The sequence below is a fragment of the Heterodontus francisci genome, chromosome 16 (genome assembly GCF_036365525.1).
Source record: "Heterodontus francisci isolate sHetFra1 chromosome 16, sHetFra1.hap1, whole genome shotgun sequence".
NCBI classification, from domain to species: domain Eukaryota; kingdom Metazoa; phylum Chordata; class Chondrichthyes; order Heterodontiformes; family Heterodontidae; genus Heterodontus; species Heterodontus francisci.
The window spans coordinates 4,647,038-4,668,292 of record NC_090386.1 but is presented as its reverse complement, the minus strand read 5'-3'; positions in this window follow the sequence as shown (position 1 = coordinate 4,668,292).

The following is a 21,255-nucleotide window of genomic DNA, read 5'->3' as shown; positions in this document are numbered from 1 at the left end:
AGTGATAGAGAGTGTCAGAGAGTGTCAGAGAGAAATAGAGAGTGTCAGAGAGTGATAGTGAGTGTCTGAGAGAGTCAGAGAGTGTCAGGGTGTGATAGGGAGTGATAGGGAGTGATAGAGAGTGATGGAGAGTGTCAGAGAGTGTCAGAGAGTGTCAGGGTGTGATAGGGAGTGATAGAGAGTGATGGAGAGTGTCAGAGAGTGTCAGAGAGTGTCAGAGACTGATAGAGAGTGATGGAGAGTGATGGAGAGTGCCAGAGAGTGATAGTGAGTTCTAGAGAGTGATAGAGAGAGTCAGAGAGTGTCAGAGAGAGCTAGAGAGTGTCAGAGAGTGTCAGTAAGATTCAGAGAGAGATAGTGAGTGATAGAGATTGTCAGAGAGAGATAGAGAGTGTCAGAGAGTGATAGTGAGTGTCTGAGAGTGTCAAAGATTGTCAGAGAGGGATAGAGAGTGATAGAGAGTGTCAGAGAGTGTCAGAGAGTGATAGTGAGTGTCTGAGAGTGTCAGAGTGTGTCAGAGGGTGTCAGAGAGTGATAGAGAGTGTCAAAGAGTGACAGTGAGTGTCTGAGAGTGTCTGAGATTGTCAGAGATTGTCAGATATTGTCAGAGAATGTCAGAGAATGTCAGAGATTGTCAGAGAGTGTCAGAGAGTGTCAGAGAGTGTCAGAGAGTGTCAGAGAGTGACAGAGAGTGTCAGAGAGTGGCCGAGTGTGATAGAGAGTGGCAGAGAGTGATAGAGAGTGTCAGAGAGTGATAGTGAGTGATAGAGAGTGATAGAGAGAGTCAGAGAGTGTCAGAGAGAGCTAGAGAGTGTCAGAGAGTGTCAGTAAGTGTCAGAGAGAGATAGTGAGTGATAGAGATTGTCAGAGAGAGATAGAGAGTGTCAGAGAGTGATAGTGAGTGTCTGAGAGTGTCAAAGAGTGTCAGAGAGGGATAGAGAGTGATAGAGAGTGTCAGAGAGTGTCAGAGAGTGATAGTGAGTGTCTGAGAGTGATAGTGAGTGTCAGAGAGTGTCAGGGATTGTCAGAGAGTGATAGAGAGTGTCAAAGAGTGACAGTGAGTGTCTGAGAGTGTCTGAGATTGTCAGAGATTGTCAGAGAATGTCAGAGAATGTCAGAGATTGTCAGAGAGTGTCAGAGAGTGTCAGAGAGTGTCAGAGAGTGACAGAGAGTGTCAGAGAGTGGCCGAGTGTGATAGAGAGTGGCAGAGAGTGATAGAGAGTGATAGAGAGTGTCAGAGAGTGTCAGAGAGTGTCAGAGAGAGATAGAGAGTGTCAGAGAGTTGATAGAGAGTGTCAGAGAGAGTCAGAGAGTGTCAGAGAGTGTCAGAGAGTGTCAGAGATTGTCAGAGAGTGTCAGAGAGTGTCAGAGAGTGTCAGAGAGTGTCAGAGAGTGACAGAGAGTGTCAGAGAGTGGCCGAGTGTGATAGAGAGTGGCAGAGAGTGATAGAGAGTGTCAGAGAGTGATAGTGAGTGATAGAGAGTGATAGAGAGAGTCAGAGAGTGTCAGAGAGAGCTAGAGAGTGTCAGAGAGTGTCAGTAAGTGTCAGAGAGAGATAGTGAGTGATAGAGATTGTCAGAGAGAGATAGAGAGTGTCAGAGAGTGATAGTGAGTGTCTGAGAGTGTCAAAGAGTGTCAGAGAGGGATAGAGAGTGATAGAGAGTGTCAGAGAGTGTCAGAGAGTGGTAGTGAGTGTCTGAGAGTGATAGTGAGTGTCAGAGAGTGTCAGGGATTGTCAGAGAGTGATAGAGAGTGTCAAAGAGTGACAGTGAGTGTCTGAGAGTGTCTGAGATTGTCAGAGATTGTCAGAGAATGTCAGAGAATGTCAGAGATTGTCAGAGAGTGTCAGAGAGTGTCAGAGAGTGTCAGAGAGTGACAGAGAGTGTCAGAGAGTGGCCGAGTGTGATAGAGAGTGGCAGAGAGTGATAGAGAGTGATAGAGAGTGTCAGAGAGTGTCAGAGAGTGTCAGAGAGAGATAGAGAGTGTCAGAGAGTTGATAGAGAGTGTCAGAGAGAGTCAGAGAGTGTCAGAGAGTGTCAGAGAGTGTCAGAGAGTGTCAGAGAGTGATATGGAGTGATATGGATTGATATGGAGTGATAGAGAGTGTCAGAGAGTGATAGTGAGTGTCTGAGAGTGTCAGAGAGTGTCGGAGAGTGTCAGAGAGTGATCGAGTGTGATAGAGAGTGATGGAGAGTGTCAGAGAGTGCCAGAGAGTGATAGTGAGTGATAGAGAGTGATAGAGAGAGTCAGAGAGTGTCAGAGAGAGATAGAGAGTGTCAGAGAGTGTCAGAGAGTGTCAGAAAGTGTCAGAGAGAGATAGTGAGTGATAGAGAGTATCAGAGAGAGATAGAGAGTGTCAGAGAGTGATAGTGAGTGTCAGAGAGTGTCAAAGAGTGTCAGAGAGTGATAGAGAGTGATAGAGAGTGTCAGAGAGTGTCATAGAGTGTCAGAGAGTGATAGTGAGTGTCTGAGAGTGTCAGAGTGTGTCAGAGAGTGTCAGAGAGTGTCAGAGTGTGTCAGAGAGAGATAGTGAGTGATAGAGAGTGTCAGAGAGAGATAGAGAGTGTCAGAGAGAGATAGAGAGTGTCAGAGAGTGATAGTGAGTGTCAGAGAGTGTCAGAGAGTGTCAGAGAGTGATAGTGAGTGTCAGAGAGTGTCAGAGAGTGAAAGAGAGTGATCGAGAGTTTCAGAGAGTGATGGAGAGTGTCAGAGAGTCAGAGAGTGTCTGAGAGTGATAGAGACTGTCTGAGAGTGATAGAGACTGTCAGAGAGTGATAGAGAGTGTCAGAGAGTGTCAGAGAGTGATAGTGAGTGTCAGAGAGAGTCAGAGAGTGTCAGAGAGTGTCAGAGAGTGTCAGAGAGTGATATGGAGTGATATGGAGTGATAGAGAGTGTCAGAGAGTGATAGTGAGTGTCAGAGAGTGATAGTGAGTGTCTGAGAGTGTCAGAGAGTGTCGGAGAGTGTCAGAGAGTGATCGAGTGTGATAGAAAGTGATGGAGAGTGTCAGAGAGTGTCAGAGTGTGATCGTGAGTGTCTGAGAGTTTCTGAGAGTGTTAGAGATTGTCAGAGAGTGATGGAGAGTGTCAGAGAGTGTCAGAGTGTGATTGTGAGTGTCTGAGAGTGTCTGAGAGTGTCAGAGATTGTCAGAGAGTGTCAAAGAGTGGTAGAGAGTGTCAGAGAGTGGCAGAGAGTGTCGGAGAGTGTCAGAGAGTGATCGAGTGTGATAGAAAGTGATGGAGAGTGTCAGAGAGTGTCAGAGTGTGATCGTGAGTGTCTGAGAGTTTCTGAGAGTGTTAGAGATTGTCAGAGAGTGATGGAGAGTGTCAGAGAGTGTCAGAGTGTGATCGTGAGTGTCTGAGAGTGTCTGAGAGTGTCAGAGATTGTCAGAGAGTGTCAAAGAGTGGTAGAGAGTGTCAGAGAGTGGCAGAGAGTGATTGTGAGTGTCAGAGAGTGATTGAGTGTGATAGAGAGTGATGGAGAGTGTCAGAGAGTGTCAGAGTGTGATAGTGAGTGTCTGAGAGTGTCTGAGAGTGTCAGAGATTGTCAGAGAGTGTCAAAGAGTGGTAGAGAGTGTCAGAGAGTGGATGAGAGTGACTGTGAGTGTCAGAGAGTGATCGAGTGTGATAGAGAGTGATGGAGAGTGTCAGAGAGTGTCAGAGTGTGATAGTGAGTGTCTGAGAGTGTCTGAGAGTTTCAGAGATAGTCAGAGAGTGTCAAAGAGTGGTAGAGAGTGTCAGAGAGTGGCAGAGTGTGATTGTGAGTGTCTGATAGTGTCAGTGAGTGTCAGAGAGTGACAGAGATTGTCAGAGAGTGATAGTGAATGTCTGAGAGTATCTGAGAGTGTCTGAGAGTGTCTGAGAGTGTGTGAGATTGCCAGAGAGTGATAGAGAGGGTCAGAAAGTGTCAGCGAGTGTCAGAGAGAGATAGAGGGTGTCAGAGAGAGATAGTGTCAGAGAGTGTCAGAGAGTGATAGTGAGTGTCAGAGAGTGTCAGAGAGTGATAGTGAGTGTCTGAGAGTGTCAGAGAGTGATAGTGAGTGTCAGAGAGTTTCAGAGAGTTTCAGAGAGTGATATACAGTGATAGAGTGTTTCAGAGAGTGTCAGAGAGTGATAGTGAGTGTTTGAGAGTGATAGAGAATGTCAGAGAGTGTCAAAGAGTGACAGTGAGTGTCTGAGAGTGTCTGAGATTGTCAGAGATTGTCAGAGAATGTCAGAGAATGTCAGAGATTGTCAGAGAGTGTCAGAGAGTGTCAGAGAGTGTCAGAGAGTGTCAGAGAGTGTCAGAGAGTGATAGAGAGTGATAGAGAGTGTCAGAGAGTGGCCGAGTGTGATAGACAGTGGCAGAGAGTGATAGAGAGTGTCAGAGAGTGATAGTGAGTGTCAGAGAGTGTCAGGGATTGTCAGAGAGTGATAGAGAGTGTCAGAGAGAGGTAGAGAGAGCGTCAGAGAGTGATAGTGAGTGTCTGAGAGTGTCAGAGAGAGGTAGAAAGTGTCAGAGAGTGATAGTGAGTGTCTGAGAGTGTCAGAGAGTGTCAGAGTGAGATAGAGAGTGTCAGGGAGTGATAGAGAGTGATAGAGAGTGATAGAGAGTGTCAGAGAGTGTCAGAGAGAAATAGAGAGTGTCAGAGAGTGATAGTGAGTGTCTGAGAGAGTCAGAGAGTGTCAGGGTGTGATAGGGAGTGATAGGGAGTGATAGAGAGTGATGGAGAGTGTCAGAGAGTGTCAGAGAGTGTCAGGGTGTGATAGGGAGTGATAGAGAGTGATGGAGAGTGTCAGAGAGTGTCAGAGAGTGTCAGAGACTGATAGAGAGTGATGGAGAGTGATGGAGAGTGCCAGAGAGTGATAGTGAGTTCTAGAGAGTGATAGAGAGAGTCAGAGAGTGTCAGAGAGAGCTAGAGAGTGTCAGAGAGTGTCAGTAAGATTCAGAGAGAGATAGTGAGTGATAGAGATTGTCAGAGAGAGATAGAGAGTGTCAGAGAGTGATAGTGAGTGTCTGAGAGTGTCAAAGAGTGTCAGAGAGGGATAGAGAGTGATAGAGAGTGTCAGAGAGTGTCAGAGAGTGATAGTGAGTGTCTGAGAGTGTCAGAGTGTGTCAGAGGGTGTCAGAGAGTGATAGAGAGTGTCAAAGAGTGACAGTGAGTGTCTGAGAGTGTCTGAGATTGTCAGAGATTGTCAGATATTGTCAGAGAATGTCAGAGAATGTCAGAGATTGTCAGAGAGTGTCAGAGAGTGTCAGAGAGTGTCAGAGAGTGTCAGAGAGTGACAGAGAGTGTCAGAGAGTGGCCGAGTGTGATAGAGAGTGGCAGAGAGTGATAGAGAGTGTCAGAGAGTGATAGTGAGTGATAGAGAGTGATAGAGAGAGTCAGAGAGTGTCAGAGAGAGCTAGAGAGTGTCAGAGAGTGTCAGTAAGTGTCAGAGAGAGATAGTGAGTGATAGAGATTGTCAGAGAGAGATAGAGAGTGTCAGAGAGTGATAGTGAGTGTCTGAGAGTGTCAAAGAGTGTCAGAGAGGGATAGAGAGTGATAGAGAGTGTCAGAGAGTGTCAGAGAGTGATAGTGAGTGTCTGAGAGTGATAGTGAGTGTCAGAGAGTGTCAGGGATTGTCAGAGAGTGATAGAGAGTGTCAAAGAGTGACAGTGAGTGTCTGAGAGTGTCTGAGATTGTCAGAGATTGTCAGAGAATGTCAGAGAATGTCAGAGATTGTCAGAGAGTGTCAGAGAGTGTCAGAGAGTGTCAGAGAGTGACAGAGAGTGTCAGAGAGTGGCCGAGTGTGATAGAGAGTGGCAGAGAGTGATAGAGAGTGATAGAGAGTGTCAGAGAGTGTCAGAGAGTGTCAGAGAGAGATAGAGAGTGTCAGAGAGTTGATAGAGAGTGTCAGAGAGAGTCAGAGAGTGTCAGAGAGTGTCAGAGAGTGTCAGAGAGTGTCAGAGAGTGATATGGAGTGATATGGATTGATATGGAGTGATAGAGAGTGTCAGAGAGTGATAGTGAGTGTCTGAGAGTGTCAGAGAGTGTCGGAGAGTGTCAGAGAGTGATCGAGTGTGATAGAAAGTGATGGAGAGTGTCAGAGAGTGTCAGAGTGTGATCGTGAGTGTCTGAGAGTTTCTGAGAGTGTTAGAGATTGTCAGAGAGTGATGGAGAGTGTCAGAGAGTGTCAGAGTGTGATCGTGAGTGTCTGAGAGTGTCTGAGAGTGTCAGAGATTGTCAGAGAGTGTCAAAGAGTGGTAGAGAGTGTCAGAGAGTGGCAGAGAGTGATTGTGAGTGTCAGAGAGTGATTGAGTGTGATAGAGAGTGATGGAGAGTGTCAGAGAGTGTCAGAGTGTGATAGTGAGTGTCTGAGAGTGTCTGAGAGTGTCAGAGATTGTCAGAGAGTGTCAAAGAGTGGTAGAGAGTGTCAGAGAGTGGATGAGAGTGACTGTGAGTGTCAGAGAGTGATCGAGTGTGATAGAGAGTGATGGAGAGTGTCAGAGAGTGTCAGAGTGTGATAGTGAGTGTCTGAGAGTGTCTGAGAGTTTCAGAGATAGTCAGAGAGTGTCAAAGAGTGGTAGAGAGTGTCAGAGAATGGCAGAGAGTGATTGTGAGTGTCTGAGAGTGTCAGTGAGTGTCAGAGAGTGACAGAGATTGTCAGAGAGTGATAGTGAATGTCTGAGAGTATCTGAGAGTGTCTGAGAGTGTCTGAGAGTGTGTGAGATTGCCAGAGAGTGATAGAGAGTGTCAGAAAGTGTCAGCGAGTGTCAGAGAGAGATAGAGGGTGTCAGAGAGAGATAGTGTCAGAGAGTGTCAGAGAGTGATAGTGAGTGTCAGAGAGTGTCAGAGAGTGATAGTGAGTGTCTGAGAGTGTCAGAGAGTGATAGTGAGTGTCAGAGAGTTTCAGAGAGTTTCAGAGAGTGATATACAGTGATAGAGTGTTTCAGAGAGTGTCAGAGAGTGATAGTGAGTGTTTGAGAGTGATAGAGAATGTCAGAGAGTGTCAAAGAGTGACAGTGAGTGTCTGAGAGTGTCTGAGATTGTCAGAGATTGTCAGAGAATGTCAGAGAATGTCAGAGATTGTCAGAGAGTGTCAGAGAGTGTCAGAGAGTGTCAGAGAGTGTCAGAGAGTGATAGAGAGTGATAGAGAGTGTCAGAGAGTGGCCGAGTGTGATAGACAGTGGCAGAGAGTGATAGAGAGTGTCAGAGAGTGATAGTGAGTGTCAGAGAGTGTCAGGGATTGTCAGAGAGTGATAGAGAGTGTCAGAGAGAGGTAGAGAGAGCGTCAGAGAGTGATAGTGAGTGTCTGAGAGTGTCAGAGAGAGGTAGAAAGTGTCAGAGAGTGATAGTGAGTGTCTGAGAGTGTCAGAGAGTGTCAGAGAGTGTCAGAGTGAGATAGAGAGTGTCAGGGAGTGATAGAGAGTGATAGAGAGTGGTAGAGAGTGATAGAGAGTGTCAGAGAGTGTCAGAGAGAAATAGAGAGTGTCAGAGAGTGATAGTGAGTGTCTGAGAGAGTCAGAGAGTGTCAGGGTGTGATAGGGAGTGATAGGGAGTGATAGAGAGTGATGGAGAGTGTCAGAGAGTGTCAGAGAGTGTCAGGGTGTGATAGGGAGTGATAGGGAGTGATAGAGAGTGATGGAGAGTGTCAGAGAGTGTCAGAGAGTGTCAGAGACTGATAGAGAGTGATGGAGAGTGTCAGAGAGTGTCAGAGAGTGTCAGAGAGTGACAGAGAGTGTCAGAGAGTGGCCGAGTGTGATAGAGAGTGGCAGAGAGTGATAGAGAGTGTCAGAGAGTGATAGTGAGTGATAGAGAGTGATAGAGAGAGTCAGAGAGTGTCAGAGAGAGCTAGAGAGTGTCAGAGAGTGTCAGTAAGTGTCAGAGAGAGATATTGAGTGATAGAGATTGTCAGAGAGAGATAGAGAGTGTCAGAGAGTGATAGTGAGTGTCTGAGAGTGTCAAAGAGTGTCAGAGAGGGATAGAGAGTGATAGAGAGTGTCAGAGAGTGTCAGAGAGTGATAGTGAGTGTCTGAGAGTGTCAGAGTGTGTCAGAGGGTGTCAGAGAGTGATAGAGAGTGTCAAAGAGTGACAGTGAGTGTCTGAGAGTGTCTGAGATTGTCAGAGATTGTCAGAGAATGTCAGAGAATGTCAGAGATTGTCAGAGAGTGTCAGAGAGAGTCAGAGAGTGTCAGAGAGTGACAGAGAGTGTCAGAGAGTGGCCGAGTGTGATAGAGAGTGGCAGAGAGTGATAGAGAGTGTCAGAGAGTGTCAGAGAGAGATAGAGAGTGTCAGAGAGTTGATAGAGAGTGTCAGAGAGTGATAGTGAGTGTCAGAGAGTGTCAGAGAGTGTCAGAGAGTGGTAGTGAATGTCAGAGAGTGTCAGAGAGTGATAGTGAGTGTCAGAGAGTGTCAGAGAGAGATAGAGAGTGTCAGAGAATGTCTGAGAGTGTCAGAGAGTGATAGTGAGTGTCAGAGAGTGATAGTGAGTGTCAGAGAGTGATAGTGAGTGTCCGAGAGTGTCAGAGAATGATAGTGAGTGTCAGAGAGTGATAGTGAGTGTCAGAGAGTGTCAGAGAGTGACAGTGAGTGTCAGAGAGTGTCAGAGAGTGATAGTGAGTGTCAGAGAGTGATAGTGAGTGTCAGAGAGTGATAGTGAGTGTCCGAGAGTGTCAGAGAGTGATAGTGAGTGTCAGAGAGTGATAGTGAGTGTCAGAGAGTGTCAGAGAGTGACAGTGGGTGTCAGAGAGTGTCAGAGAGTGATAGTGAGTGTCTGAGAGTGTCAGAGCGAGATAGAGAGAGTCAGAGAGTGTCTGAGAGTGTCAGAGAGTGATAGTGAGTGTCAGAGAGTGTCAGAAAGCGATAGTGAGTGTCAGAGAGTGTCAGAGTGTCAGAGAGAGATAGAGAGTGTCAGAGAGTGTCTGAGAGAGTCAGGGAGTGTCTGAGAGTGTCAGAGAGTGATAGTGAGTGTCAGAGAGTGTCAGAAAGTGATAGTGAGTGCGAGAGAGTGTCAGAGAGTGTCAGAGAGAGATAGAGAGTTTCAGAGAGTGATAGTGAGTGTCAGAGAGAGATAGTGAGTGTCTGAGAGTGTCAGAGAGTATCAGAGAGTGATAGAGAGTGATAGAGAGTGATGGAGAGTGTCAGAGAGTGTCAGAGAGAGATAGTGAGTGTCCGAGAGTGTCAGAGAGTGTCAGAGAGTGATAGAGAGTGATGGAGAGTGTCTGAGAGTGTCAGAGTGTGATAGTGAGTGTCAGAGAGTGTCTGAGATTGTCAGAGATTGTCAGAGAGTGTCAAAGAGTGATAGAGAGTGTCAGAGAGTGATAGTGAGTGATAGTGAGTATCTGAGAGTGTCTGAGAGTGTCTGAGATTGTCAGAGAGTTTCAGAGAGTGATAGAGAGTGATAGAGAGTGATGGAGAGTGTCAGAGAGTGTCAGAGAGTGATAGTGAGTGTCAGAGAGTGTCAGAGAGTGTCAGAGAGTGATAGTGAGTGTCTGAGAGTGTCAGAGAGTGATAGTGAGTGTCAGAGAGTTTCAGAGAGTTTCAGAGAGTGATATACAGTGATAGAGTGTTTCAGAGAGTGTCAGAGAGTGATAGTGAGTGTTTGAGAGTGATAGACAATGTCAGAGAGTGTCAAAGAGTGTCAATGAGTGTCTGAGAGTGTCTGAGATTGTCAGAGATTGTCAGAGAATGTCAGAGAATGTCAGAGATTGTCAGAGAGTGTCAGAGAGTGTCAGAGAGTGTCAGAGAGTGATAGAGAGTGTCAGAGAGTGGCCGAGTGTGATAGAGAGTGGCAGAGAGTGATAGAGAGTGTCAGAGAGTGATAGTGAGTGTCAGAGAGTGTCAGGGATTGTCAGAGAGTGATAGAGAGTGTCAGAGAGAGGTAGGGAGAGCGTCAGAGAGTGATAGTGTGTGTCTGAGAGTGTCAGAGAGAGGTAGAAAGTGTCAGAGAGTGATAGTGAGTGTCTGAGAGTGTCAGAGAGTGTCAGAGAGTGTCAGAGTGAGATAGAGAGTGTCAGGGAGTGATAGAGAGTGATAGAGAGTGTCAGAGAGTGTCAGAGAGAAATAGAGAGTGTCAGAGAGTGATAGTGAGTGTCTGAGAGAGTCAGAGAGTGTCAGGGTGTGATAGGGAGTGATAGGGAGTGATAGAGAGTGATGGAGAATGTCAGAGAGTGTCAGAGAGTGTCAGAGACTGATAGAGAGTGATGGAGAGTGATGGAGAGTGCCAGAGAGTGATAGTGAGTGATAGAGAGAGTCAGAGAGTGTCAGAGAGAGCTAGAGAGTGTCAGAGAGTGTCAGAGAGTGTCACTAAGTGTCAGAGAGAGATAGTGAGTGATAGAGATTGTCAGAGAGAGATAGAGAGTGTCAGAGAGTGATAGTGAGTGTCTGAGAGTGTCAAAGAGTGTCAGAGAGGGATAGAGAGTGATAGAGAGTGTCAGAGAGTGTCAGAGAGTGATAGTGAGTGTCTGAGAGTGTCAGAGTGTGTCAGAGTGTGTCAGAGGGTGTCAGAGAGTGATAGAGAGTGTCAAAGAGTGACAGTGAGTGTCTGAGAGTGTCTGAGATTGTCAGAGATTGTCAGAGAATGTCAGAGAATGTCAGAGATTGTCAGAGATTGTCAGAGAGTGTCAGAGAGTGTCAGAGAGTGTCAGAGAGTGACAGAGAGTGTCAGAGAGTTGCCGAGTGTGATAGAGAGTGGCAGAGAGTGATAGAGAGTGTCAGAGAGTGTCAGAGAGTGTCAGAGAGAGATAGAGAGTGTCAGAGAGTTGATAGAGAGTGTCAGAGAGTGATAGTGAGTGTCAGAGAGTGTCAGAGAGAGATAGAGATTGTCAGAGAGTGTCTGAGAGTGTCAGAGAGTGATAGTGAGTGTCAGAGAGTGATAGTGAGTGTCAGAGAGTGTCAGAGAGTGTCAGAGAGAGATAGAGAGTGTCAGAGCTTTGATAGAGAATGTCAGAGAGTGATAGTGAGTGTCAGAGAGTGTCAGAGAGTGTCAGAGAGTGGTAGTGAATGTCAGAGAGTGTCAGAGAGTGATAGTGAGTGTCAGAGAGTGTCAGAGAGAGATAGAGAGTGTCAGAGAGAGAGAGAGAGTGTCAGAGAGTTGATAGAGAGTGTCAGAGAGTGATAGTGAGTGTCAGAGAGTGTCAGAGAGTGATAGTGAGTGTCAGAGAGTGATAGTGAGTGTCCGAGAGTGTCAGAGAGTGATAGTGAGTGTCAGAGAGTGATAGTGAGTGTCAGAGAGTGTCAGAGACAGTGACAGTGAGTGTCAGTGAGTGTCAGAGTGTCAGAGAGAGATAGAGAGTGTCTGAGAGTGTCAGAGAGTGATAGTGAGTGTCAGAGAGTGTCAGAGAGTGTCAGAAAGCGATAGTGAGTGTCAGAGAGTGTCAGAGTGTCAGAGAGAGATAGAGAGTGTCAGAGAGTTTCTGAGAGAGTCAGGGAGTGTCTGAGAGTGTCAGAGAGTGATAGTGAGTGTCAGAGAGTGTCAGAAAGTGATAGTGAGTGTCAAAGAGTGTCAGAGAGTGTCAGAGAGAGATAGAGAGTGTCAGAGAGTGATAGTGAGTGTCAGAGAGAGATAGTGAGTGTCTGAGAGTGTCAGAGAGTATCAGAGAGTGATAGATCGTGATAGAGAGTGATGGAGAGTGCCAGAGAGTGTCAGAGAGAGATAGTGAGTGTCCGCGAGTGTCAGAGAGTGTCAGAGAGTGATAGAGAGTGATGGAGAGTGTCAGAGAGTGTCAGAGTGTGATAGTGAGTGTCAGAGAGTGTCTGAGAGTGTCTGAGATTGTCAGAGAGTTTCAGAGAGTGATAGAGAGTGTCAGAGAGTGTCAGCGAGTGTCAGAGAGTGTCAGAGAGAGATAGTGAGTGTCAGAGAGTGTCAGAGAGTGTCAGAAAGCGATAGTGAGTGTCAGAGAGTGTCAGAGTGTCAGAGAGAGATAGAGAGTGTCAGAGAGTGTCTGAGAGAGTCAGGGAGTGTCTGAGAGTGTCAGAGAGTGATAGTGAGTGTCAGAGAGTGTCAGAAAGTGATAGTGAGTGTCAGAGAGTGTCAGAGAGTGTCAGAGAGAGATAGAGAGTGTCAGAGAGTGATAGTGAGTGTCAGAGAGAGATAGTGAGTGTCTGAGAGTGTCAGAGAGTATCAGAGAGTGATAGATCGTGATAGAGAGTGATGGAGACTGTCAGAGAGTGTCAGAGAGAGATAGTGAGTGTCCGAGAGTGTCAGAGAGTGTCAGAGAGTGATAGAGAGTGATGGAGAGTGTCAGAGAGTGTCAGAGTGTGATAGTGAGTGTCAGAGAGTGTCTGAGAGTGTCTGAGATTGTCAGAGAGTTTCAGAGAGTGATAGAGAGTGTCAGAGAGTGTCAGCGAGTGTCAGAGAGTGTCAGAGAGAGATAGAGAGTGTCAGAGAGAGATAGTGTCACAGAGTGTCAGAGAGTGTCAGAGAGTGATAGTGAGTGTCAGAGAGTGTCAGAGAGTGATAGTGAGTGTCTGAGAGTGTCAGAGAGTGATAGTGAGTGTCAGAGAGTTTCAGAGAGTGATAGTGAGTGTCAGAGAGTGTCAGAGAGTGATAGTGAGTGTCTGAGAGTGATAGTGAGTGTCAGAGAGTGTCAGGGATTGTCAGAGAGTGATAGAGAGTGTCAGAGAGAGGTAGAGAGAGCGTCAGAGAGTGATAGTGAGTGTCTGAGAGTGTCAGAGAGAGGTAGAAAGTGTCAGAGAGTGATAGTGAGTGTCTGAGAGTGTCAGAGAGTGTCAGAGAGTGTCAGAGTGAGATAGAGAGTGTCAGGGAGTGATAGAGAGTGATAGAGAGAGATAGAGAGTGTCAGAGAGTGTCAGAGAGAAATAGAGAGTGTCAGAGAGTGATAGTGAGTGTCTGAGAGAGTCAGAGAGTGTCAGGGTGTGATAGGGAGTGATAGGGAGTGATAGAGAGTGATGGAGAGTGTCAGAGAGTGTCAGAGAGTGTCAGAGACTGATAGAGAGTGATGGAGAGTGATGGAGAGTGCCAGAGAGTGATAGAGAGTGATAGAGAGTGTCAGAGAGTGTCAGAGAGAGATAGAGAGTGTCAGAGAGTGATAGTGAGTGTCAGAGAGAGATAGTGAGTGTCTGAGAGTGTCAGAGAGTATCAGAGAGTGATAGATCGTGATAGAGAGTGATGGAGAGTGTCAGAGAGTGTCAGAGAGAGATAGTGAGTGTCCGAGAGTGTCAGAGAGTGTCAGAGAGTGATAGAGAGTGTCAGAGAGTGTCAGCGAGTGTCAGAGAGTGTCAGAGAGAGATAGAGAGTGTCAGAGAGAGATAGTGTCACAGAGTGTCAGAGAGTGTCAGAGAGTGATAGTGAGTGTCAGAGAGTGTCAGAGAGTGATAGTGAGTGTCAAAGAGTGTCAGAGAGTGATAGTGAGTGTCAGAGAGTTTCAGAGAGTGATAGTGAGTGTCAGAGAGTGTCAGAGAGTGATAGTGAGTGTCTGAGAGTGATAGTGAGTGTCAGAGAGTGTCAGGGATTGTCAGAGAGTGATAGAGAGTGTCAGAGAGAGGTAGAGAGAGCGTCAGAGAGTGATAGTGAGTGTCTGAGAGTGTCAGAGAGAGGTAGAAAGTGTCAGAGAATGATAGTGAGTGTCAGAGAGAGATAGTGAGTGTCTGAGAGTGTCAGAGAGTGTCAGAGAGTGTCAGAGACTGATAGAGAGTGATGGAGAGTGATGGAGAGTGCCGGAGAGTGATAGAGAGTGATAGAGAGAGTCAGAGAGTGTCAGAGAGAGCTAGAGAGTGTCAGAGAGTGTCAGTAAGTGTCAGAGAGAGATAGTGAGTGATAGAGATTGTCAGAGAGAGATAGAGAGTGTCAGAGAGTGATAGTGAGTGTCTGAGAGTGTCAAAGAGTGTCAGAGAGGGATAGAGAGTGATAGAGAGTGTCAGAGAGTGTCAGAGAGTGATAGTGAGTGTCTGAGAGTGTCAGAGTGTGTCAGAGGGTGTCAGAGAGTGTCTGAGAGTGATAGTGAGTGTCAGAGAGTTTCAGAGAGTGAAATACAGTGATAGAGTGTTTCAGAGAGTGTCAGAGAGTGATAGTGAGTGTCTGAGAGTGATAGTGAGTGTCAGAGAGTGTCAGGGATTGTCAGAGAGTGATAGAGAGTGTCAGAGAGAGGTAGAGAGAGCGTCAGAGAGTGATAGTGAGTGTCTGAGAGTGTCAGAGAGAGGTAGAAAGTGTCAGAGAGTGATAGTGAGTGTCAGAGAGAGATAGTGAGTGTCTGAGAGTGTCAGAGAGTGTCAGAGAGTGTCAGAGACTGATAGAGAGTGATGGAGAGTGATGGAGAGTGCCAGAGAGTGATAGAGAGTGATAGAGAGAGTCAGAGAGTGTCAGAGAGAGCTAGAGAGTGTCAGAGAGTGTCAGTAAGTGTCAGAGAGAGATAGTGAGTGATAGAGATTGTCAGAGAGAGATAGAGAGTGTCAGAGAGTGATAGTGAGTGTCTGAGAGTGTCAAAGAGTGTCAGAGAGGGATAGAGAGTGATAGAGAGTGTCAGAGAGTGTCAGAGAGAGATAGTGAGTGTCTGAGAGTGTCAGAGTGTGTCAGAGGGTGTCAGAGAGTGTCTGAGAGTGATAGTGAGTGTCAGAGAGTTTCAGAGAGTGAAATACAGTGATAGAGTGTTTCAGAGAGTGTCAGAGAGTGATAGTGAGTGTTTGAGAGTGAAAGAGACTGTCAGAGAGTGTCAGGGAGTGATGGAGAGTGTCTCAGTGTGTCTGAGACTGTCTGAGAGTGATAGTGAGTGTCAGAGAGTGATAGTGAGTGTCCGAGAGTGTCAGAGAGTGATAGTGAGTGTCAGAGAGTGATAGTGAGTGTCAGTTAGAGTGTCGGAGAGTGACAGTGAGTGTCAGAGAGTGTCAGAGAGTGATAGTGAGTGTCTGAGAGTGTCAGAGAGAGATAGAGAGAGTCAGAGAGTGTCTGAGAGTGTCAGAGAGTGATAGTGAGTGTCAGAGAGTGTCAGAAAGCGATAGTGAGTGTCAGAGAGTGTCAGAGTGTCAGAGAGAGATAGAGAGTGTCAGAGAGTGTCTGAGAGAGTCAGAGAGTGTCTGAGAGTGTCAGAGAGTGATAGTGAGTGTCAGAGAGTGTCAGAAAGTGATAGTGAGTGTCAGAGAGTGTCAGAGAGTGTCAGAGAGAGATAGAGAGTGTCAGAGAGTGATAGTGAGTGTCAGAGAGAGATAGTGAGTGTCTGAGAGTGTCAGAGAGTGTCAGAGAGTGATAGAGAGTGATGGAGAGTGTCAGAGAGTGTCAGAGTGTGATAGTGAGTGTCAGAGAGTGTCTGAGAGTGTCAGAGATTGTCAGAGAGTGTCCAAGAGTGATAGAGAGTGTCAGAGAGTGATAGTGAGTGACAGTGAGTGTCTGAGAGTGTCTGAGATTGTCAGAGAGTTTCAGAGAGTGATAGAGCGTGTCAGAGAGTGTCAGCGAGTGTCAGAGAGTGTCAGAGAGAGATAGAGAGTGTCAGAGAGAGATAGTGTCACAGAGTGTCAGAGAGTGTCAGAGAGAGATAGAGAGTGTCTGAGAGTGTCAGAGTGTGTCAGAGGGTGTCAGAGAGTGATATAGAGTGTCAAAGAGTGACAGTGAGTGTCTGAGAGTGTCTGAGATTGTCAGAGAGTGTCAGAGAGTGTCAGAGAGTGTCAGAGAGTGATAGAGAGTGATAGAGAGTGTCAGAGAGTGGCCGAGTGTGATAGACAGTGGCAGAGAGTGATAGAGAGTGTCAGAGAGTGATAGTGAGTGTCAGAGAGTGTCAGGGATTGTCAGAGAGTGATAGAGAGTGTCAGAGAGAGGTAGAGAGAGCGTCAGAGAGTGATAGTGAGTGTCTGAGAGTGTCAGAGTGTGTCAGAGGGTGTCAGAGAGTGTCTGAGAGTGATAGTGAGTGTCAGAGAGTTTCAGAGAGTGAAATACAGTGATAGAGTGTTTCAGAGAGTGTCAGAGAGTGATAGTGAGTGTTTGAGAGTGAAAGAGACTGTCAGAGAGTGTCAGGGAGTGATGGAGAGTGTCTCAGTGTGTCTGAGACTGTCTGAGAGTGATAGTGAGTGTCAGAGAGTGATAGTGAGTGTCCGAGAGTGTCAGAGAGTGATAGTGAGTGTCAGTTAGAGTGGCGGAGAGTGACAGTGAGTGTCAGAGAGTGTCAGAGAGTGATAGTGAGTGTCTGAGAGTGTCAGAGAGAGATAGAGAGAGTCAGAGAGTGTCTGAGAGTGTCAGAGAGTGATAGTGAGTGTCAGAGAGTGTCAGAAAGCGATAGTGAGTGTCAGAGAGTGTCAGAGTGTCAGAGAGAGATAGAGAGTGTCAGAGAGTGTCTGAGAGAGTCAGAGAGTGTCTGAGAGTGTCAGAGAGTGATAGTGAGTGTCAGAGAGTGTCAGAAAGTGATAGTGAGTGTCAGAGAGTGTCAGAGAGTGTCAGAGAGAGATAGAGAGTGTCAGAGAGTGATAGTGAGTGTCAGAGAGAGATAGTGAGTGTCTGAGAGTGTCAGAGAGTGTCAGAGAGTGATAGAGAGTGATGGAGAGTGTCAGAGAGTGTCAGAGTGTGATAGTGAGTGTCAGAGAGTGTCTGAGAGTGTCAGAGATTGTCAGAGAGTGTCCAAGAGTGATAGAGAGTGTCAGAGAGTGATAGTGAGTGACAGTGAGTGTCTGAGAGTGTCTGAGATAGTCAGAGAGTTTCAGAGAGTGATAGAGCGTGTCAGAGAGTGTCAGCGAGTGTCAGAGAGTGTCAGAGAGAGATAGAGAGTGTCAGAGAGAGATAGTGTCACAGAGTGTCAGAGAGTGTCAGAGAGAGATAGAGAGTGTCTGAGAGTGTCAGAGTGTGTCAGAGGGTGTCAGAGAGTGATATAGAGTGTCAAAGAGTGACAGTGAGTGTCTGAGAGTGTCTGAGATTGTCAGAGAGTGTCAGAGAGTGTCAGAGAGTGTCAGAGAGTGTCAGAGAGTGATAGAGAGTGATAGAGAGTGTCAGAGAGTGGCCGAGTGTAATAGACAGTGGCAGAGAGTGATAGAGAGTGTCAGAGAGTGATAGTGAGTGTCAGAGAGTGTCAGGGATTGTCAGAGAGTGATAGAGAGTGTCAGAGAGAGGTAGAGAGAGCGTCAGAGAGTGATAGTGAGTGTCTGAGAGTGTCAGAGAGAGGTAGAAAGTGTCAGAGAGTGATAGTGAGTGTCTGAGAGTGTCAGAGAGTGTCAGAGAGTGTCAGAGTGAGATAGAGAGTGTCAGGGAGTGATAGAGAGTGATAGAGAGTGATAGAGAGTGTCAGAGAGTGTCAGAGAGAAATAGAGAGTGTCAGAGAGTGATAGTGAGTGTCTGAGAGAGTCAGAGAGTGTCAGGGTGTGATAGGGAGTGATAGGGAGTGATAGAGAGTGATGGAGAGTGTCAGAGAGTGTCAGAGAGTGTCAGAGACTGATAGAGAGTGATGGAGAGTGATGGAGAGTGCCAGAGAGTGATAGAGAGTGATAGAGAGAGTCAGAGAGTGTCAGAGAGAGCTAGAGAGTGTCAGAGAGTGTCAGTAAGTGTCAGAGAGAGATAGTGAGTGATAGAGATTGTCAGAGAGAGATAGAGAGTGTCAGAGAGTGATAGTGAGTGTCTGAGAGTGTCAAAGAGTGTCAGAGAGGGATAGAGAGTGATAGAGAGTGTCAGAGAGTGTCAGAGAGTGATAGTGAGTGTCTGAGAGTGTCAGAGTGTGTCAGAGGGTGTCAGAGAGTGATAGAGAGTGTCAAAGAGTGACAGTGAGAGTCTGAGAGTGTCTGAGATTGTCAGAGATTGTCAGAGAATGTCAGAGAATGTCAGAGATTGTCAGAGAGTGTCAGAGAGTGTCAGAGAGTGTCAGAGAGTGACAGAGAGTGTCAGAGAGTGGCCGAGTGTGATAGAGAGTGGCAGAGAGTGATAGAGAGTGTCAGAGAGTGTCAGAGAGTGTCAGAGAGAGATAGAGAGTGTCAGAGAGTTGATAGAGAGTGTCAGAGAGTGATAGTGAGTGTCAGAGAGTGTCAGAGAGTGTCAGAGAGTGTCAGAGAGTGGTAGTGAATGTCAGAGAGTGTCAGAGAGTGATAGTGAGTGTCAGAGAGTGTCAGAGAGAGATAGAGAGTGTCAGAGAGTGTCTGAGAGTGTCAGAGAGTGATAGTGAGTGTCAGAGAGTGATAGTGAGTGTCCGAGAGTGATAGTGAGTGTCAGAGAGTGTCAGAGAGTGACAGTGAGTGTCAGAGAGTGTCAGAGAGTGATAGTGAGTGTCAGAGAGTGATAGTGAGTGTCCGAGAGTGTCAGAGAGTGATAGTGAGTGTCAGAGAGTGATAGTGAGTGTCCGAGAGTGTCAGAGAGTGACAGTGAGTGTCAGAGAGTGTCAGAGAGTGATAGTGAGTGTCAGAGAGTGATAGTGAGTGTCAGAGAGTGATAGTGAGTGTCCGAGAGTGTCAGAGAGTGATAGTGAGTGTCAGAGAGTGATAGTGAGTGTCAGAGAGTGTCAGAGAGTGACAGTGAGTGTCAGAGAGTGTCAGAGAGTGATAATGAGTGTCTGAGAGTGTCAGAGAGAGATAGAGAGAGTCAGAGAGTGTCTGAGAGTGTCAGAGAGTGATAGTGAGTGTCAGAGAGTGTCTGAGAGTGTCAGAGATTGTCAGAGAGTGTCAAAGAGTGATAGAGAGTGTCAGAGAGTGATAGTGAGTGATAGTGAGTGTCTGAGAGTGTCTGAGAGTGTCTGAGATTGTCAGAGAGTTTCAGAGAGAGATAGAGAGTGTCAGAGAGTGTCAGCGAGTGTCAGAGAGTGTCAGAGAGAGATAGTGTCAGAGAGAGATAGTGTCACAGAGTGTCAGAGAGTGTCAGAGAGTGATAGTGAGTGTCAGAGAGTGTCAGAGAGTGATAGTGAGTGTCTGAGAGTGTCAGAGAGTGATAGTGAGTGTCAGAGAGTTTCAGAGAGTGATAGTGAGTGTCAGAGAGTGTCAGAGAGTGATAGTGAGTGTCTGAGAGTGTCAGAGAGTGATAGTGAGTGTCAGAGAGTTTCAGAGAGTGAAATACAGTGATAGCGTGTTTCAGAGAGTGTCAGAGAGTGATAGTGAGTGTTTGAGAGTGAAAGAGACTGTCAGAGAGTGCCAGGGAGTGATGGAGAGTGTCTCAGTGTGTCTGAGACTGTCTGAGAGTGCCTGAGAGTGTCTGAGAGTGTCAGAGAGTGATATAGAGGAACAGAGAGTGTCAGAGAATGTCAGAGAGTGATAGAGAGTGATAGAGAGTGTCAGAGAGTGTCAGAGAGTGTCAGAGAGTTTCAGAGAGTGTGTCAGAGGGTGTCAGAGAGTGATAGAGAATGTCAAAGAGTGACAGTGAGTGTCTGAGAGTGTCTGAGATTGTCAGAGATTGTCAGAGAATGTCAGAGATTGTCAGAGAGTGTCAGAGAGTGTCAGAGAGTGTCAGAGAGTGTCAGAGAGTGGCCGAGTGTGATAGAGAGTGGCAGAGAGTGATAGAGAGTGTCAGAGAGTGATAGTGAGTGTCAGAGAGTGTCAGAGATTGTCAGAGAGTGATAGAGAGTGTCAGAGAGAGGTAGAGAGAGCGTCAGAGAGTGATAGTGAGTGTCTGAGAGTGTCAGAGAGAGGTAGAAAGTGTCAGAGAGTGATAGTGAGTGTCTGAGAGTGTCAGAGAGTGTCAGAGAGAGTGATAGAGAGTGATAGAGAGTGTCAGAGAGTGTCAGTGTGAGATAGAGAGTGTCAGGGAGTGATAGAGAGTGATAGAGAGCGATAGAGAGTGTCAGAGAGTGTCAGATAGAGATAGAGAGTGTCAGAGAGTGATAGGGAGTGGTAGAGAGTGATGGAGAGTGTCAGAGAGTGCCAGAGAGTGATAGTGAGTGATAGAGAGTGATAGAGAGAGTCAGAGAGTGTCAGAGAGAGATAGAGAGTGTCAGAGAGGGTCAGAGAGTGTCAGAAAGTGTCAGAGAGAGATAGTGAGTGATAGAGAGTGTCAGAGAGAGATAGAGAGTGTCAGAGAGTGATAGTGAGTGTCAGAGAGTGTCAAAGAGTGTCAGAGAGTGATAGAGAGTGATAGAGAGTGTCAGAGAGTGTCATAGAGTGTCAGAGAGTGATAGTGAGTGTCTGAGAGTGTCAGAGTGTGTCAGAGAGTGTCAGAGAGTGTCAGAGTGTGTCAGAGAGAGATAGTGAGTGATAGAGAGTGTCAGAGAGAGATAGAGAGTGTCAGAGAGAGATAGAGAGTGTCAGAGAGTGATAGTGAGTGTCAGAGAGTGTCAGAGAGTGTCAGAGAGTGATAGTGAGTGTCAGAGAGTGTCAGAGAGTGAAAGAGAGTGATCGAGAGTTTCAGAGAGTGATGGAGAGTGTCAGAGAGTGTCTGAGAGTGATAGAGACTGTCTGAGAGTGATAGAGACTGTCAGAGAGTGATCGAGTGTGATAGAGAGTGATGGAGAGTGTCAGAGAGTGTCAGAGTGTGATCGTGAGTGTCTGAGAGTGTCTGAGAGTGTCAGAGATTGTCAGAGAGTGTCAAAGAGTGGTAGAGAGTGTCAGAGAGTGATAGTGAGTGTCTGAGAGTGTCAGAGAGTGTCGGAGAGTGTCAGAGAGTGATCGAGTGTGATAGAGAGTGATGGAGAGTGTCAGAGAGTGTCAGAGTGTGATCGTGAGTGTCTGAGAGTGTCTGAGAGTGTCAGAGATTGTCAGAGAGTGTCAAAGAGTGGTAGAGAGTGTCAGAGAGTGGCAGAGAGTGATTGTGAGTGTCAGAGAGTGATTGAGTGTGACAGAGAGTGATGGAGAGTGTCAGAGAGTGTCAGAGTGTGATAGTGAGTGTCTGAGAGTGTCTGAGAGTGTCAGAGATTGTCAGAGAGTGTCAAAGAGTGGTAGAGAGTGTCAGAGAGTGGATGAAAGTGACTGTGAGTGTCAGAGAGTGTTCGAGTGTGATAGAGAGTGATGGAGAGTGTCAGAGAGTGTCAGAGTGTGATAGTGAGTGTCTGAGAGTGTCTGAGAGTTTCAGAGATAGTCAGAGAGTGTCAAAGAGTGTCAGAGAGTGACAGAGATTGTCAGAGAGTGATAGTGAATGTCTGAGAGTGTCTGAGAGTGTCTGAGAGTGTCTGAGAGTGTGTGAGATTGCCAGAGAGTGATAGAGAGTGTCAGAAAGTGTCAGCGAGTGTCAGAGAGTGTCAGAGAGAGATAGAGGGTGTCAGAGAGAGATAGTGTCAGAGAGTGACAGAGAGTGATAGTGAGTGTCAGAGAGTGTCAGAGAGTGATAGTGAGTGTCTGAGAGTGTCAGAGAGTGATAGTGAGTGTCAGAGAGTTTCAGAGAGTTTCAGAGAGTGATATACAGTGATAGAGTGTTTCAGAGAGTGTCAGAGAGTGATAGTGAGTGTTTGAGAGTGATAGA